The sequence below is a fragment of the Cervus canadensis genome, chromosome 24, assembly GCF_019320065.1.
Source record: "Cervus canadensis isolate Bull #8, Minnesota chromosome 24, ASM1932006v1, whole genome shotgun sequence".
Lineage (NCBI taxonomy): Eukaryota > Metazoa > Chordata > Mammalia > Artiodactyla > Cervidae > Cervus > Cervus canadensis.
Window position 1 is genome coordinate 5565391 of NC_057409.1, and position 18533 is coordinate 5583923.

At 41.4% G+C, this 18533-nt stretch overlaps 1 protein-coding gene across 8 annotated transcripts in view; it reads left to right on the forward strand.

Annotated features, from left to right (window-relative positions):
- The first annotated feature begins 16490 nt into the window (after positions 1-16490).
- Positions 16491-18533, forward strand: part of ZBTB40 (zinc finger and BTB domain containing 40) — a 74713-nt gene continuing 72670 nt past the window's right edge. For 7 of the 8 annotated variants that reach the window (XM_043444823.1, XM_043444828.1, XM_043444829.1 and 4 more), the window contains exon 1: positions 16492-16649. The gene's annotated coding sequence lies outside the window, so the exon portion shown is untranslated. Of the gene's footprint in view, positions 16650-18533 lie in introns of all 8 variants that reach the window. The other variant, XM_043444830.1, reaches the window with a different exon arrangement.

Here is an 18533-nt window from a genome sequence, read left to right on the forward strand (position 1 = left end):
CTAGGTTGGGAAATCTGTTGTGAGCCACAGAGCTTTCTTACCAGTGCGAGAATTTATTTGGTGTAATTGTTCTGCAGTTTGTGGAAACAGTGAGAGACTTTATTTTGGGGGGCTCCAAAATCACTGCAGATGGTGACTGCAGCCATGAAATTAAAAGACACTTGCTCCTTGGAAGAAAAACTATAACCAACCTAGACAGCATATTAAAAGGCAGAGACATTACTTTGCTGACAAAGGTCCATCTAGTCAAAGCTATGGTTTTTCCAGTAGTCATGTATGGATGTGACAGTTGGACTATAAAGAAATCTGAGTGCTTAAGAATTGATGTTTTTGAACTGTGGTGTTGGAGAAGACTCTTGAGAATCCTTTGGCCTGAAAGGAGATCCAACCAGTCAATCCTAAACAAAATCAATCCTGAATATTCATTGGAAGGACTGATCCTGAAGCTGAAGCTCCAATATTCTGGCCACCTGATGTGAAGAACTGACTCACTGGAAAAGACCCTGATGCTGGGAAAGATTGAAGGCAGGAGGAGAAGGGGACAACAGAGGATAAGATGGTTGGATGGCATCACCAACTTGATGGACATGAATTTGAGCAAGCTCTGGGAGTTGTTGATGGACAGGGAAGCCTGGTGTGCTGCAGTCCATATGGGGTTGCAAAGAGTTGGACATGACTGAGCAACTGAACTGAACTGATATCTATAACCATGAGTACAGCTGTGAAAAAGAGAAAAGCACTAATAAATGCAACAACACAGATGAAAACCAACTAATTACACTGAATGAAAGAAGCCAGGAATAAAATACTATTACATAATTTCAATATATGAAATTCTAGAACAGTCAAAAGTCATCTATATGGACAGAACGTAGATCAGTGTTGCTTGGGGAGTGTGAGGGGGAAAGGGGAGTTGAACTAGGAAGGGGCACAAGAGAACTTTTTCAGGTGATCAAGGCTGTATATTGTCACCGTGCTTATTTAACTTATATGCAGAGTACATCATGAGAAACCCTGGGCTGGAGGAAGCACAAGCTGGAATCAAGATTGCCAGGAGAAGTATCAATAACCTCAGATATGCAGATGACATCACCCTTATGGCAGAAAGTAAAGAAGAACTAAAGAGCCTCTTGATGAAAGTGAAAGGGGAGAGTGAAAAGTTGGCTTAAAGCTCAACATTCAGAAAACTAAGATCATGGCATCCAGTCCCATCACTTCATGGCAAATAGATGGGGAAACAGTGGAAACAGTGGCTGACTTTATTTTTCTGGGCTCCAAAATCACTGCAGATGGTGACTGCAGCCATGAAATTAAAAGACACTTACTCCTTGGAAGGAAAGTTATGATCAACCTAGATAGCATATTAAAAAGCAGAGACATTACTTTGCCAACAAAGTTCCGTCTAGTCAAGGCTATGGCTTTTCCAGTGGTCATGTATGGATGTGAGAGTTGGACTATAAAGAAAGCTGAGCACCAAAGAATCGATGCTTTTGAACTGTGGTATTGGAGAAGACTCTTGAGAGTCCCTTGGACTGCAAGGAGATCCAGCCAGTCCATCCTAAAGGAGATCAGTCCTGGGTGTTCACTGGAAGGACTGATGTTGAAGCTGAAACTCCAATACTTTGGTCACCTGATTCGAAGAGCTGACTCATTTGAAAAGACTCTAATGCTGGGAAAGATAGAGGGCAGGGGATGGAGGAGAAGGGGATGACAGAGGATGGGATGGTTGGATGGCATCACCAACTCAATGGACATGGATTTAGGTGAACTCCGGGAGTTGGTGATGGACAGGGAGGCCTGGCATGCTGCGATTCATGGGGTCGCAAAGAGCCGGACATGACTGAGTTACTGAACTGAACTGAAACATATTCTAGAACCTCTGGTTTCTAGTCTGCAATGTAAGAAGCTTGGAGGTTACCACTCCATTCTAACATGAAGTAAAAACCTGAACACACTGAAAGATCTATAACTCTCCTTAGATTCATCAGAGAAGTGAGGTCGCAGAGCAACAGAAACCTCCATGGGAACCAGTACCAGAATAGGAAAACTAAATTGAAATTGATGGATTTCTTGTGGATAATTCTGAAAGTTAAAAACTACAGAGGGACCTGGTAATAGATGGGGTGGAGGGGGGTGGGGTGAAGGAGGAAGCAACATACTTTTTTGAGTTTTATCTCCTCGAATTCTCACAGTGAGTATCACAGAGAAATCCTCTAGTCCTTCTGGCATCAGGAGGAGGAAAGGAATCATTTTGGAGTACACCAGAGCATTTTATTTTATTTTTTCCAAGAATAAGGCCTTCTTATATAGGAAACCACTGAACCACAGTCTAACCTGCAGGGTTCTATCACAGTCTAACAGCCATGGGAGAAGGTAAATACACAACTCTAGCTCACTCTTACCAATCTCACTCTTGCCAATCCCACATAAGGGGGTTTGGGGATGAGAAGCACTGGTGAAGTTCATAGTCCAAAGACACAGGCTCGCCAAAAATCTGAGATCGAGTCATAGGTCTACAAAATACTTTCCCTCCCCCTATGCCTTACCACCCCATCACTAAAGGTCTATTTTCAGCAATTCCTTTTACCTAGTACATCATGTCCACCTTTCAACAAAAAGATTACAAGGCATAACAAAAGACAAAACCCACAATTTTAAGAGAGAAGCAAGCACCGAGAGTTAGAGGGATTTCCCTGGCAGCCCAGTGGTTAAGACTCTATGCTTCTGCTGCAGGGGGCATGGGTTTGATCCCTGGTCAGGAAACAAAGATCCTGCATGCCATTTGGTGCAGCCAAAAAATAAAACTTAAAAGAAAAAAACAGAGTTACATATGCCAGAGACATTGGAATTACCAGACTGAGAGTTTTAAACAACTATGACTCAAATGCTAAGGGCTCAATGAATAAAGTAGGCTGCATATGAGAACAGACCAGCAATGCAAATAGAGATGGAAATTATAAGAAAGAAAGCCCAAAATGCTAGAGATCAAAAACAATGAAATGAAGAATGCCTTGATATGGACGTATGAGTTGAATGGACATGGCTGAGGAAAGAAATTCTGATCTAGAGGCTGTTGTTGTTGCTCAGTTGCTCAGTCGGATCTGACTTTTTCAACCCCATGGACTGTAGCCTGCTAGGTTTCCCTGTCCCTCACTGTCTCCTGGAATTTGCTCAAACTCTCGTCCATTGAGCTGATGATGCCATCCAACCATCTATCCTCTTGCCCTCTTCTCTTCTTGCCCTCAATCTTTCCCAGCTTCAGGGTCTTTTCCAATGAGCAGGTTCTTTGCATCAGGTGGCCAAAGTATTGCCAGATTTAATAAATAAAAATACAGGATCCCTGTTCAATTTGAATTTCAGATAAACAACACTAGGCATAGGGTATGTTGTTGTTCAGCCACCAGTTCATGTCCAACTCTTCAAGACTCCATGGACTGCAGCACACCAGGCTTCCCTGTCCCTCACCATCTCCCAGAGTTTGTCCAACTTCATGTCCATTGCATCAGTAATGACATCAACCATCTCACCCTCTATCGCCCTCTTCTTCTGTCTTCAATGTTTCCCAGCACCAGGGTCTTTTCCATTGATTTGGCTGTTTGTATTAGGTGGCTGTTTGTATTAGCTCCAAAGTATTGGAGCTTCAGCTTGAGCATCAGTCCTTCCAATCGGTATTCAGGGTTGATTTCCCTTAGGATTGACCAGTTTGATCTCAATGGAAACTTCCAGAACTGAAAAACATAAAAAAAATCCCTAGAATATATAAGATCTATGGAACAACCGCAAAAGGAGTAACAGATAAATAATGGAACTACCAGAAGGAGAAGAAGCAGAAAAAGTTGTTACTTGTTTCAAAGCAATATTTGAAGCTATAATGAGAACATTTCCTCCAATTAATGACAGATACCAAACTGCAGATCCATAGTCTAAAAGAATGCCAGCATGATAAACATGAAAAAAATAATCCACAATCCATATTGTATTCAAACTTCAGATAATTAACTACAAAGAAAATATTTTTGAAAGAAGAGAGAAAAAAACCTACCTTACTTAACAGAGGAGCAAAGATAAGAATTTCATCATGCTTCGCAGAAACCATGCTAGCAAAAAGAGAATGGATGAAATCTTTAAAGTGTTAACAGGAGAAACCCACAAAGCCAGAAGGATGTACCCTTCAAAATTATCCTCTGTAAGTGAATAAGAAATAAAGACTTCTCAGACAAGCAAAAATTTAAGGAATTGGTTGCCAATAGAACTGCCTTGCAAGAAATGTTAAAAGTTCTTCAGAGAAGAGGAAAAATATATACATCAGAAAACTGTATCTTTTGTGCCCAGAAAGAGCATAAAAGAAGAAATAAGTGTGGGTAAAATAAAATTTTTATTTTTCTTATTCATATTGTATTGAGCTAACATAACAGTTTGTTCAAAATGATAATATCAATGATGTGCTTGATTTTATAAGTATATAATATATACAAGGATATATTTATGTATGTTTATGTTTCAAGGAAATGAATGATAGCAATGATACAAGGAATAGGAAGGAGGAATTAAAATTATTTTGTTCTTGTAATGTATTGACACTACTTGTGAAGTGTTATAGTGTTGTTTGAAAATAGACTTGAATTAGTTATAAATGTATTTTGCAAATCTAAGGCAACTACTAATGAAAGTAAGATAAGAAATATAACTGGTATGCTAAAACAAAGAAGAGAAAATGGAATAATATAAAATGCTTGATTAAAACAAAAGAATAAAAAGGTGTAGAAGACAAAATTAGGACCAAAAAAAAAAGGACAACAAATAGAAAATAGTGACAAATGTGAAAGCTATTAATCCCATTACATAATAACCACTTTGAATATCAACTAGACTAAATACACCAATTAAAAGAGATCATAACAATATACAAAAATCAGTGTGCTTCTAAACACTAACAAGAAACTATTTAAAAAGGTAATTAAGAAAACAATCTCATTTACAATGGCAACAAAAAAATAAAATGCTTAGGAATAACTTTAACCAAAATGGAAGACTTGTACACTGAAAACTATAAAACATTGATGAAAGAGAGCAGACACAAATAAATGGAAACACATCTTGTGTACATGGATTGGAAGAATTAATATCATTAAAATGTCCATATTATTTAAGATAATCTACAGGTTCAACGCAACTTTTTTCAAAATTTCAATGGCATTTTTTTCAGGAAGAGAGAAACAATCCTAAAATTCATATAGAACCACAGAAGTCCTCAAAGACCCAAGGCAATTTTGTGCAAGAAGAACAAAACTGGAGGCCTTACACTTCCTGATTTCGAATACTAATATATTACAAAGCTACAGTAATCAAACAGTATGGTAGTGGAATTAAAAAAAAACATAGACAAATGAAACAGAATTGAGAGCCTAGAAATGATAGTCTCTCCAATAAGTGATGTTGGACAAACTGGATATTCACATGTAAAAGAATGAAACTGAATCCTGTCTTAAAACTCCTAGGAAAAAAGAAAAACATAGGAAAAAATTTTTCTTGAAATTGATCTTAGCAATGATTTCTTGGATATGACACCAAAAGCACAGACAACAAAAGTGAAAGTACACATGTGGGATTCTATCAAACTAAAAGCTCTGCAGAGGGAAAGAAAAACTAACAGTAAAAGACAATCAATTCTACAGAATGGGAGAAAACATTTGCAAATCATATATCTGATAAAGGATTAATTACTGAGCTATCAGGGAAGCCCATACAACTCAATAGCAAAATAATAATAGTAACTACCTGATGTTAAAATGAGATGCAAGAATTTTGTCAAAGAAGGAGATAAATCTATCTTTATTTACAGGTGACATGACTGTCTGTTGACAAACTCTGAAAGAATAAGCCAATAAAAACTTCCTAGAACTAAGAAGCAATTATATTAAGGTTGAAGGATACAAAGTTAACATTAAAATGTTAATACTTTACAACAAGCCATCAATGACAAGTAAGTTTTGAAATTAAAAATGCAATACTACTTATCTTAACACCCCCACAAGATTAAATACTTAAGTACAAACCAAACAGAATATGTTTAAGATTTTTATGAAGAAAGCTACAAGATTCTGGTAAAAGAAATCATAAAACTAAATAAATGGAGGGCTATGGGGCTTCCTGGGTGGCTGAGACAGTAAAGAATCTGCCTGCAATGCAGGAGACACAGGTTCAGTCCCTGAACTTCAATGTAGCACACGGTTTTCATGTGACTTTTTCTGGGTTTGTTTCTTCATTAGGGTTAGTGACTTTGAAGGTCCCGTCTACTGTTCAGATTTAATAATGTTGAGCAAATGATTTCTTTAATAAGACTGCAGATTACAAATGCATGCATTTGAAGTATAACAGATGCCATGTGAATGAAAATAAAAATGACATATTTACCTAGCACTAAGCAGTTTTGTTTTGTTTTTTTTCATCTAAAACTTTCCTTATAGTGGAAATCTTAAGATTTCCAACAGGAACATGAACTATATAGGACATGAACATCAACTATGAACTACATACTGGGACTTCCCTGATAGCTCAGTTGGTAAAGAATCCACCTGCCAATGCAGGAGACCTGGGTTTGATCCCTGGGTCAAGAAGATCCCCTGGAGAAGGAAAATGGCAACCCGCTCCAGTATTCTTGCCTGGAGAATTCCATGGACAGAGGAGCCTGGTGGGCTACAGTCCATGGGGTGGCAAAGAGTAGGACACGACTGAGTGACTAACACTTTCCCTTTCATCCCATGTTCATGGATATGAAGACCTAATACTGTCAAGATATCAATTCTTTCAAACTTGATCTAAATACTTTATGCAATCTCAAGGAAAATCTCAGTAAATAATTTTGTGGATTTTGACAAACTGATTCTAAAGTTTTTATGGAGAGGCAAGAGACCCAATAACCAACACAGTATTGAAGGAGAAGGACAAAGTTGGAGGGCTGACACTACCCAATTTCAATACTTACTATAAAGCTATGGAAATCAAGACTGTGGTATAAGCAAAAGAATAAATCAAGAGAACAGAATAAAGAGCCCAGAAATAAACCCGTATAAAGTCAACTGATATTTGGCAAAAATAGCAAAGGTAATACAATGGAGTAAAAATGGTTTTAACAAATGACACTGGAACAACTGGACATCCTCATGCAAATAAATGAAACGAGACACAGATCTTACTTTTCACAAAATTAATTCAAAATGGATCACAGACAGAAATGTAAAATGCAAAGCTCCTAGACAATAACATAGGAGAAAATCTAGATAATCTTGGCTATAGTGATGACTTTTTTGGATACAAACCAAAGGCAGAATCTATGAAAGAAAGAATCAAGCTAGGCTCAATATAATTAAACTTTTTGGCTCTGCGAAACATTATGTTAAGAGAATGAGAAGACAAGCCACAGACTGGGAGAAAATATTTGCACAAGACATACTTGAAAAGGACTATTATTCAAATTATACAAAGAACACTTAAAACTCAACAATAAGAAAACAAACAACCTGATTTTAAAATAGACCAAAGACCTTAATAGATCCCTCTCCAAAGAGGATGAACAGATGGCAAGTAAGCATATCAAAAGGTACTCCACAACATATATCATCAGGGAAATGCACATTAAAACAACAAGATACTGATATATACCTCCTAGAATGGCCAAAATTCAGAACACTGACAACATTAAATGCTGGTAAGAATGTGGAGCTGTGGGAACTCTCATGCCCTGCTGGTGGAGTTCAAAATGGTACAGCTACTTCAGAAAATAATTCAGGAATTTCTCACAAAACTAAACATATTTTTCATATATGACCCAATAATTGTGTTCCTTGGTATTAACCCAAACAAATTGAAAAGCTATGGCCACACAAGAGCTTGCACACAGATGTGTATAATACCTCTATTCATAATTGTCAAAACTTGGAATCAACCAAGACGTCTTTGAATGGGTGAATGGATGAGTAAACTGTGGTACGTTCAGAGGATGGAATATTATTCAGTGCTAAAAAGAAATAAGATACCAAGCCATGAAAAGACATAAAAGAAACTTATATGTATGTTACTAAGTGAAAGAAAGTAAAAGTGAAAGTTGCTCAGTCGTGTCTGACTCTTCTCCACCCCCTGGACTACATACAGTCCATGGAATTCTCCCAGGCAGAATACTGGAGTGGGTAGCCTTTCCCTTCTCCAGGGAATCTTCCCAATCCAGGGATTGAACCCAGGTCTCCCACATTGTGGGCAGATTCTTTACCAGCTGAGCCACAAAGGAAGTCCTAAGTCAAAGAAGCCAATCTTAAAAGGTTATATACTGTATGGTTCCAACTATGTAACACTCTGGAAAAGGAACAACTATGGAAACTCACAAGGCCAGTGACCTCCAGGGGTCTGGGGGGCAGGGAGGATGAATAGGGAGAACAGAGAGGACTTATTTACTTTTCAAGTGATTTTTTTTTTAGCTTTAATTTTTAAATTATAAACATAGCATATGAACACATTTATTAGAAAAACTCAATCATCACCAAATATATAGCAGAAAAGTGAAAAGCCATCTGCAAATCTCAGGCTCTACCTTATATACAGATGTCAAGCAGTTTGATGGGTTTACAAATGTTCATTTTTATAATAATTTTTGAATAGGAAATATATGCTAATAGTTCAAAATTCAAAAGCTACCAAGTAGTTTATAGGAAAAATTATCTCTTTCCCTGTTTCCAGCAATTAAATTCCCTCCCTTGAAGAAAATCCTATTAACAGTATATATATCTGTGGGCTTTTTTAAACCTTTTATTTTATAATGGGGTATAAGTGATCCCTGGTGGCTCAGTGGTAAAGAACCCACCTGCCTGCCAATGTAGGAGACCCAGATTCAATCCCTGGGTCACTGAGATCCAGTGGAGGAGGAAGGATCCCCTGGAGGAGGACATGGCAACCCACTCCAGTTTTCTTGCCCGGGAAGTCCCATGGACAGAGGAGCCTGGCTGGTTACAGTCCATGGGATCTCAAAAGAGTTGGATACAACTTGGCGACTAAGCAACATTTGTGTTTTTTTCAATTTTTATTTCATATTGAAGTATAAGTAATTAACAATATTGTGTTAGTTTCAAGAGTACAGCAAATGCGTTTCAGAGCAGCGAAACTACCCTGTATAATGCTATAGTGGTGCATACATGTTATGCTGTTGTTCTTGTTCAATCCCTAAGTCATGTCTGACTCTTTGCAACCTCATGGATTAGAGTCTGTCAGACTCCTCTGTTCATGGGATTTTCCAGGCAAGAGTACTGGAGTAGTCAATCCCTGGGTCAGGAAGATCCCCTGGAGTAGGATACATGTTATGCATTTGACCAAATCCACAGAATGAACAACACCAAGAGTGAACCCTAATATAAACTTTGGGTGATAAGGATCTGTGAATGTAGGTATATCAAGTGTAACAGATGCGCTGTTCTGGTGGGAGATGCTGATGGTAGGAGAGCCTATGCATGTGTGGGGATAGGGGAACACTGGAAATTTATATACTTTCCTCTCAATTTTGCTGTGAACCTAAAACTGCTCTTAAAAATAAAAATATTCTGTATCTTGATATGGTGGTGGTTACATGGGTGTATGTACTTGCCAAAATGCCACTTTAAATGTGGAGAAGGGAATGGCAACACACTTCAGTATTCTTGCCTGGAGAATCCCATGCAGGCTATAGTCCATGGGGTCACAAAGAGTCGGACACACCTGAAGCAGCTTAGCAGGCACACATGCACACACTTTAAGGGAGTATACTTTTTCTTTTATGTAAATTATATTTAATAAAGTCCACTCTAGATGAGATGACAGATTACACTGGCCTTCTGTCTGCAGAACAAAGGATAATTTAAAAAAAAAACTGCAGGAGGAGGATAGGTGAGAGATAAAAGTCATTCAAACTCTGGCCATGGAAACAGAGTATATTTAGAGGTAAAATCAACAAGACTTGGTGACTAGTTGAGGGTGAGTGACAGACATGTCAAGGACAATTCCCAGCTGTCTAACCTGAGAGATCAGGTAGAGAGTGGTGGGTGGGCTGTTCTCTCTGAGCTCGGGAGCTGCAGGGGAAAAGCAGACTGGACTGGAAAATTACAGCTTCTGTTTTGGATTAGATGGATACGATGGGCCTGTGAGCCATCTCCAAACATGTTGATCCCGTCGGTCTGAATGCAACAAAGCCTCTTGTCTCAGGAGAAATTGAGATTCATGATATAAGACATAAGAAGACCAGACCCCACAGAAGTACCCTTATTGGCTGGGAGCCCCTCTGGAGTGAGGTAGTCTCTCCCTTCTCTTGGTTTTTTTGTCATCTTGGATGGATGAGCAAGCTGACCTTTCTGAGTCATTTGGCAAATTCCAACAGCATCCTCATCTGAGACTCTCTGGCCTCCACTGGGCAAGATCTGAAGACAAGCTTCATTTGGATTGGAGAAAAGGGTTAGTGGAATTCTAACACTTAGAAAGCCAGGGAAAAGAAGGCTAAGGCCCAGATACCTACTCTAGCAGATAAAAAGCATATGCTGAGCCTCTAGCAAACTTCACTTCTACAAATAACACCACCGCCTTGGGGAACAGCAAAGACATTTGACCAGGCAGCAGCTGTGCGGAGAGTGCTATTTAAAGACACAGCTTTTGCAGCCCAAGGACTCTGGGCTTAAGATTTGATTGGAAGGCGGAGTGAAGACTGAGGAAAGAACCAGATTTGGGGAAAAACATCACCAGGTGGTTGGCTGCTGATATGAACTCTGAATATGTTAAATGAGCTCATTTTAATAAAATTATGTCTATCCATCTCTCTCTGAGTAAATTAAATGTGCTAATTCACAGAAAGCACTTGAAACAGTGTCCAGCTCATGGTGCTTATTGAAAGGAAGCTGTCCTTATTACCATCATTATCTCCCCATCTACCTACCTACATATATTTGCTCAGAGATGGAGAAATACTCATCTATAATGATATGTTACTGCTAAGTGGTAGGATTTAGAGTGATTCTGTTTCTAACTCTCTTCTTTATATGTTTCTGTAATCCTTGAACTCTTTATAACAAACACATATATTCTGTAAAACCCACAAGTCATCATTCTGGGGGTAGGGGGAAGTGAAGGCTCTAGAGTCAGAGCCTTAACCTCAACTCCACTGATTAATCACTGTGTAACCTTGAGCAAATTATTTACCTCCTCTGAGTCTGGTTTCTCCTCTATAAAAGGAGGTAGTGTTATTACTTACCTCATTTGGTGGCTATGGGAATGAAATTAGATAATCTAGGTAGAACCTGGCATGGTACCTGGCAGCAAATAAGAGAGAGATAAATAATGACTGCTATTACTAGTGGTAGAAGTGGTCCTGGTTGTGTTATTTCCTACCAGGGCAAGGCTGATGTTCTACTTACCTCAGTTTTCTTGCCCTGAAGTAGTCATTCTGGAGACAGTTGGCAATTTAACCAGGGCCACCTCAGGCATCAGCCTGGGAACATTTTCTGTCAAGGTAGAAAAGAAAGTGAAGAGACCTCAAGCACCATCCCCCTTGTGATCAAGAGCTAGGTCCTTTTGGTGACTGAGAAGTACAAGTTATTTCTCCAAAACTCTTGAGATTCTCCCAAGCGAGGAGGTCCTTAGAGGATCCACCATTGGCTTCTTATTCTCCCATATGATGGCTGGCCAGAAGCCAGGAACACTGCCTTCCATCACTTTATGCTGTTCTTCATGGGCTGTAGGCAAGTCATTTCCATGAGAATTTCTAATAATACAAAACCTCAAGGGAACAATTATCGGGGAGCTGCAGCCATTTTCCATTGACCATGTGTGAGTATGTTGGGGAATTGCATTCATTGTTATGTCTAAAGCAATCCTTCTATGTACAGATGACCAATAGGCATATGAATTCCAGCTGATCTATTTAAAATCCTAAATGATGATGCTGTTAACATGCTGCACTCAATATGTCAGCAAATTTGGAAAACTGAGCAATGGCCACAGGGCTGAAAAAGGTCAGTTTCCATTTCAATTCCAAAGAAAGGCAATGCCAAAGAATGTTCAAACTTTCATACAGTTGTGCTCATTACACATGCTAGCAGGGTTATGCTCAAAATCCTTCAAGCTAGGCTTCAACAATATGTGGACTGAGAACTTCCAGATGTACAAACTGGATTTAGAAAAGGCAGAGGAACCAGAGGTCAAATTGCCAGCATCTATTGGATCATAGCAAAAGCAATGGAATTCCAGAAAAACATCTACTTTTGCTTCATTAACTACTCAAAAGCCTTTAATTGGGTGGATCATGACAAACTGTGGGAAATTCTTAAAGAGATGAACACCAGACCACCTGCCTCCTGAGAAACCTGTATGCAGGACAAGAACCAACAGTTAGAACTGGACGTGGAACAACAGACTGATTCAAAATTGGGAAAGGAGCATGTCAAGGCTGTATATTGTCACCTCACTTATTTAATATAGATGCAGAGTACATTATGCAAAATGCTGGGCTGGATGAATCACACGCTGGAATCAAGATTGCTGAGAGAAATATCAACCACCTCAGATATGCAGATAATACCATTCCAATGACAGAAAGTGAAGAGGAACTAAAGAGCCTCTTGAAGAAAGTGAAAGGGGAGAGTGAAAAAGCTGGCTTAAAATTCAACATTCAAACAACCATGATCATGGCATCTGGTCCCATCACTTCATGGCAAATAGACGGGAAAAAAAGTTGAAACAGTGACAGATTTTACCTTCTTGCCCTCCAAAATCGCTGCGGACGGTGACTGCAGCCACAAAATTAAAAGGCACTTGGAAGAAAAGCTATGACCAACCTAGATGGCATATTAAAAAGCAGAGACATCACTTCACAGACAAAGGTCCATATCGTCAAAACCTTTTCTTCCATTTTTTTACACTCTTCCTGTGGGCATATCTTGTGGCTCAGCTGGTAAAGAATTTGCCTGCAATGTGGGAGACCTGGGTTTGATTCCTGGGTTGGGACAATCCCCTGGAGAAGGGAAAGGCTATCCACTCCAGTAGTGGGGTCACAAAGAGTCAGACACAACTGAGTGACTTTCACTTTCACACTTTTCCTGTAGTCATGTACAGATGTGAGAGTTGGACCATAAAGAAGGCTGAGTACTAAAGAACTGATGCTTTCAAACTGTGGTGCTGGAGAAAACTCTTCAGAGTCCCTTGGACTGCAAAGAGATCAAACCAGTCATTCCTAAAGGAAATCAACCCTGAATATTCATTGAAGGACTGATGTTGAAGCTCCAATACTCTGGCCACCTGATGTAAAGTGCTGACTCATTGGAAAAGACCCTGATGCTGGGAAAAATGGGAGGCAGGAAGAGAAGGGGGCAACAGAGGATAAGATGGTTGGATGGCATCAGTATCAGTTATCAGTTCAGTCGCTCAGTCGTGTCCAACTCTGCGATCCCACGGACTGCAGCATGCCAGGCTTCCCTGTCCATCACCAACTCCCAGAGCTTACTCAAACTCATGTCCATCAAGTTGGTGATGCCACCCAACCATCTCATCTCTGATGGGGTCACAAAGAGTCAGACATGACTGAGCAACTAAGCACGCATACATGCACTCCTAAGTTCACAGGAGCAGCATTTACAATAACCAAACATAGAAACAACCTAAATGTCCATAGACAGATGAATGTATAAAAAAGATGTGGTGTATGTGTGTGTACACACACACACACACACACACACACGTACCAATGGAATACTGAAAGAAAGTGAAAGTGTTACTCATTCAGTCGTGTCCAGGTCTTTGCCACTCCATGGACTATAGCCTGCCAGGCTCCTCTGTCCAAAGAATTCTCCAGGCAAGAATACTGGAGTGGGTTCCCATGTCCTTCTCTATTCAATGGAATATTGCTGCTGCTGCTACTAAGTCGCTTCAGTCGTGTCTGACTCTGTGCGACCCCACAGACGGCAGCCCACCAGGCTCCCCGTCCCTGGGATTCTCCAGCAAGAACACTGGAGTGGGTTGCCATTTCCTTCTCCAATGCATGAAAGTGAAAAGTGAAAGTGAAGTTGCTCAGTCGTGTCTGACCCTTAGTGACCCCATGGACTGCAGCCTACCAGGCTCCTCCGTCCATGGGATTTTCCAGGCAAGAGTACTGGAGAGGGTTGCCATTGCCTTCTCCAAATGGAATACAACTTCACTATAAATAATGAAATAATGCCATTTGCAGCAACATGGATGGATCTAGAGATTATCATACTAAGCAGAGTAAGTCAGAAAGAGAAAGACAAATACCATATGCTATCACTTGTATGTGGAATCTAAACTATGACACGAATGAACTTTTTATAAAACAGAAACAGGAAGAGACTCACAGACTCACGGACATAGAGAACAGACTCATGGTTGCCAAGCAGTGGAGTGGGGATAAAGGCAGGGATTGGGAGTTTGGGATTAGCAGATGCAAACTATTACATGTAGAGTGGATAAATAACAAGGCCCTATTGTATCTCATGGGCAACCATATTCATTATCCTATAATAAACCATAATGGAAAAGAATATGAAAAAGAATATACATCAATATTTAGAACTGAATCTCTTTGCTGCACAGCAGAAATTAAGACAACATTGTAAATCAACTACTCTTCAATAAAATTTTGAAAAATAAATAAAACAAACCTTTAGATGAAAAGAGTTCTTTCTATATTGTCTATACAAGAAATGTATACTCCTCAAAATAAGAAACAAAACTTATTTAAAACCTCATCCTATAACCATAACCCCAGGAATTCAACATATCCACATTTCTCTTTTTTTCTTGTTCTTGTCTCTGTAGGATTCAGTCTTAAATAAGGAGCATAGATTGTGTCTGCAGTTATTCCTGCTGCTTGAGAATAATAACCTCAAGCCATCCACATTTCCATATAGTACCTTGGCAATAACACTGCTCTTTAAACATTTGACTGATCAGATAAATATTTGAATAGCACCTACTATGTACCAAGCACCACTCTATGTGTTTGTTAAATCTGACAATGTGGTATTGAGTGCTCCCACCAAAGGAGAATGCAGAGATCGTGAAAATAAGTGATTAGGAGACACAATGGCTATAGGTGTGAGTCTAGTGACTACAAAAGTGACTGTCATCTACAGTTACTTTGACTCTTAATGTGATAGTGACATATGACTATACTAGTGAAAGTGACTAAGTGGGCGGTTAACAAGGACCCTGTATACCCAGTTGTGTGTGTTAGTCTCTCCGTCGGGTCCAACACTTTGCGACCCCATGGACTGAAGCCACCCAGGCTCCTCTGTCTATGGAGTTCTCCAGGAAGAATACTGGAATGGGTGGCCATTCCCTTCTCCGGTGGGGGGGGGGGGGCAGGGATCTTCCCGACCCAGGGATCTAACCGGGGTCACCTGCACTGCAAGCAGATTCCTTACTCTCTGAGCCACCAGGGAAGCCCACCTACCCAGGTGGGGTCTGTAAATGTTGACTGTGTGGCAGGGAAAGTAGCTGAGGGATAATGATGGTGAAAACAACTGAAAGGGTGACAGCTGAGCACACATTCCAATTGCTACACCGCACAGGAACTGTTAGAAGTTTGTGGTCACAGAGAGGGGAGGTCGCATACTGGACAGTGACTGTAGAAGATAATGAACCAGATGGCAGCAACAATGCAAATGACAGTTTTGCCCAGTAGATTGAATTTATGATTAAAAAGGTGATGGGAGTGGGCCCAATAATGACATCCTTCACAACGACTGAATATTGACACTGTGGATGGAACAGCTGTAACCAAACAGGGAACTTGGCCTTGTACTGAGACAACTAGATTTGAGCAGCATGATTGGCAGTGAAAGAAAAATTTGCTGTCAGTGACAGAATGATATTGTGGGGTTCAGCGGGCCAGCATCGATGTGATTTAACTTATCTGACACCGTTTGGATATGATTTCATCTGTCCGGCTGTGGGAAGGTGGCAAGAGGAGCCCCCCAACTGCAAAGCATAGGACGCGATGGCATGTCAACAGAAAAACAGAGCAAAAGCAAAGCTATCACTTCACCCCCAAACCCATGCATCCTACAATGGCCTCTTAACGTCCGAGTCAAGCTTCTCCACCAATGACGAAGCGTTTGAGAACGAGGCTCGGGTCACGTCTCTGTCTTGCACGTGAACTTGCTGTCTTTGGAAAAGTTGAAAGAAACCTTTAGTGCCTAATTCTCTGCCGTGGTTTGAAATGAGAGAACCTTAGCGCGGCCTCACCCAGGCTAGTGGAAACCCGTTAGAATTTCCTCAGGGAGTGTGGGGAGGGGAGCGAAGGGTCAAGGTTCAGAGGTCGGAGAAGGGGTTAGCAACCGGCGGGTCCGAGCGTGTTTGCATTGGTAGAGATCACGCGCGTGCGCGTGACGCAGGCCACGCCCCCGTAAGGCCTGCCCCTTCCCCCAGCACGTGACTGTGGCGCGCGAGGCAGGCCGGGCCGCCCCCTCCCGCTCTTCACACGCCTTCAGCGCCGGCCTCAAGATGGCCGCCCTCTGGCGTCTCTGGCGCTGTTGAATGGAGAAAGCTTTATTGTTCCCTTCGGGTACGAGTGTTCGTGTCCTCTATGGCGCTGTCAATAAAGAACGGCAGTTTGAATCGGTCCTGAACAGGTAACCATAGAAACGGGGCCGGGACTCCGCATTGGAGACCCCTTTTGCGGCTGAGGGCCGGGAGGCGCCCCAAATGAGGGGCGCGCAGAGACCCTTCGGCCTGGCGAAGCCCGCTGCGCCCTGCCGAGTGTCCCAGCCGGCTGTCCCCGCCCCGGGGGGAACTTGGAACTCCCCTACCGCACCCCTGGAGCGGCCCACACTCCTGAGCGCAGACTTCGCTCTCGTCTCCGGCCGAGGGGTATGCCCCGGGGTCCCGGCCCGGATGCTCGGCCGGGCCTAGGCCCCGCTTGGGGCCCGCCCTCCGCCGGGGACTTGCCTTCGCCCCGCATCGCCGGCAACTCGGCGCAATCGGAGGCCTTCTCGCAGCTGCTCCTCGCATTTTTTCCCCCCGCCCCCGCTAAAACCCCTACCCCTCCCCGGGCCTCGGCAAACTGAGGCCTTGGCCCAAAGCCGCCGCTCCCCTCCCTTCCCTTTTTTTTGGTCTGCCGGGAGCTAAGAAGGTTTTACTTTTTTTAAAAAACTGGTTGAGGGAGAAAGTATTTCACATAACTTGTGACAGTTAACAGGAAATCAAATCCCGGTGTCCATCAGTGGAGTTTTCTTGGAACACAACCGTGTTCGTGGTTTCTATATTTGTCCATGGCCGCTTTCCTCGTGCAAGAGCGAATTTGAGTAGTTGCAAGGCTTAATCTGATGGCTCTGACGCTTTGATCCCCAAAGCCTACGCTGTCTTTGGCCTTTCGCAGCAGTGTGGCAGGCCCAGCTGTAGACGCAAGTAGGCTGGGTCAGTGTTGTCCTTCAGGCTTCAGGGACTCCTCAGGCCCCTTCTCACCCGAGTGGGAAACTCGAGTTACAACTGCCCTGTGCACCCCTAGAGCTCTGTAGTTAACCACACACTCTGGCTTCCATTACTTCTGGTTTTATTGGTTTATTATTCCAAGTGGAATTGTTTCCCCTCCTTTGAATAACAGTACCATCTACTGAGCACCTGCAGTAAGCCAGATGCTTGTTTATATTAATGCACAGCGCTTTTGTGACAGCGACTTTTGTGTGTCCATGTGTCTGTTTTGCATGAGTTGAAAGCCCAGGTTCTGAGAGGTTAAGCTGTTTTAGAGCCTAATCGATTATGGGTCTAGCAAGTTACTCCTGGGAGCCACCTGCCTGGGGACCCATGTCATTCTGCTTGGATTTTATTCTTTCAGATCTGTCAACCTGGCACTATTGGCTCTTCCTTGGAATGGAAGCCAAATCTTTGTATGGTTTGTGGATTTTAATTACAGCCTCAAAATGAAAATTTCCTCTTACTTGGCTAAATCATCAAACTTCTGCTGCACCCCCACTTTCTAATTTAGACGTTGTCCTTTTATAGGAGTTGTTCCCAAACCCAACTATTCATCACTAGTTTAACAAGTAGACTCAGAGTACCCCATATTTGTATGCATGCATTTGTTAATCATTCAGTATTTGTCGTGTGTCTGCAAAATACTAGAAATGATTCAGACTCCTGGAAATAGAAATACAATGGTGAACAAGATCAGTGTGATCTCTGCCCTTCCATGGAATTTAAATTCTGTAGAGACTTGGACAGATGGCATACGAGTAATCAAAGATAATTTCATATACAGCTGTCATAGCATCTTTATAGTAAAATTAGTAGTTAGTTTTTATTGAGTGATTCCTGTGTGCCAAGGACTGCATTATGTGCTTTATTTCCATAGCCTATCATTTAATCCTCACACCAACACTATGGCATAGGTTGTATTAATAGTCCTATTTTAAAGATGAGGAAACAGAATCAGGAGAGATGTCCAAGGTTACATAGCTAATGCCTAAGGGAGCTAGGACCTGAATCTAAACTGATCACACTAACCACCCTGCATTTCC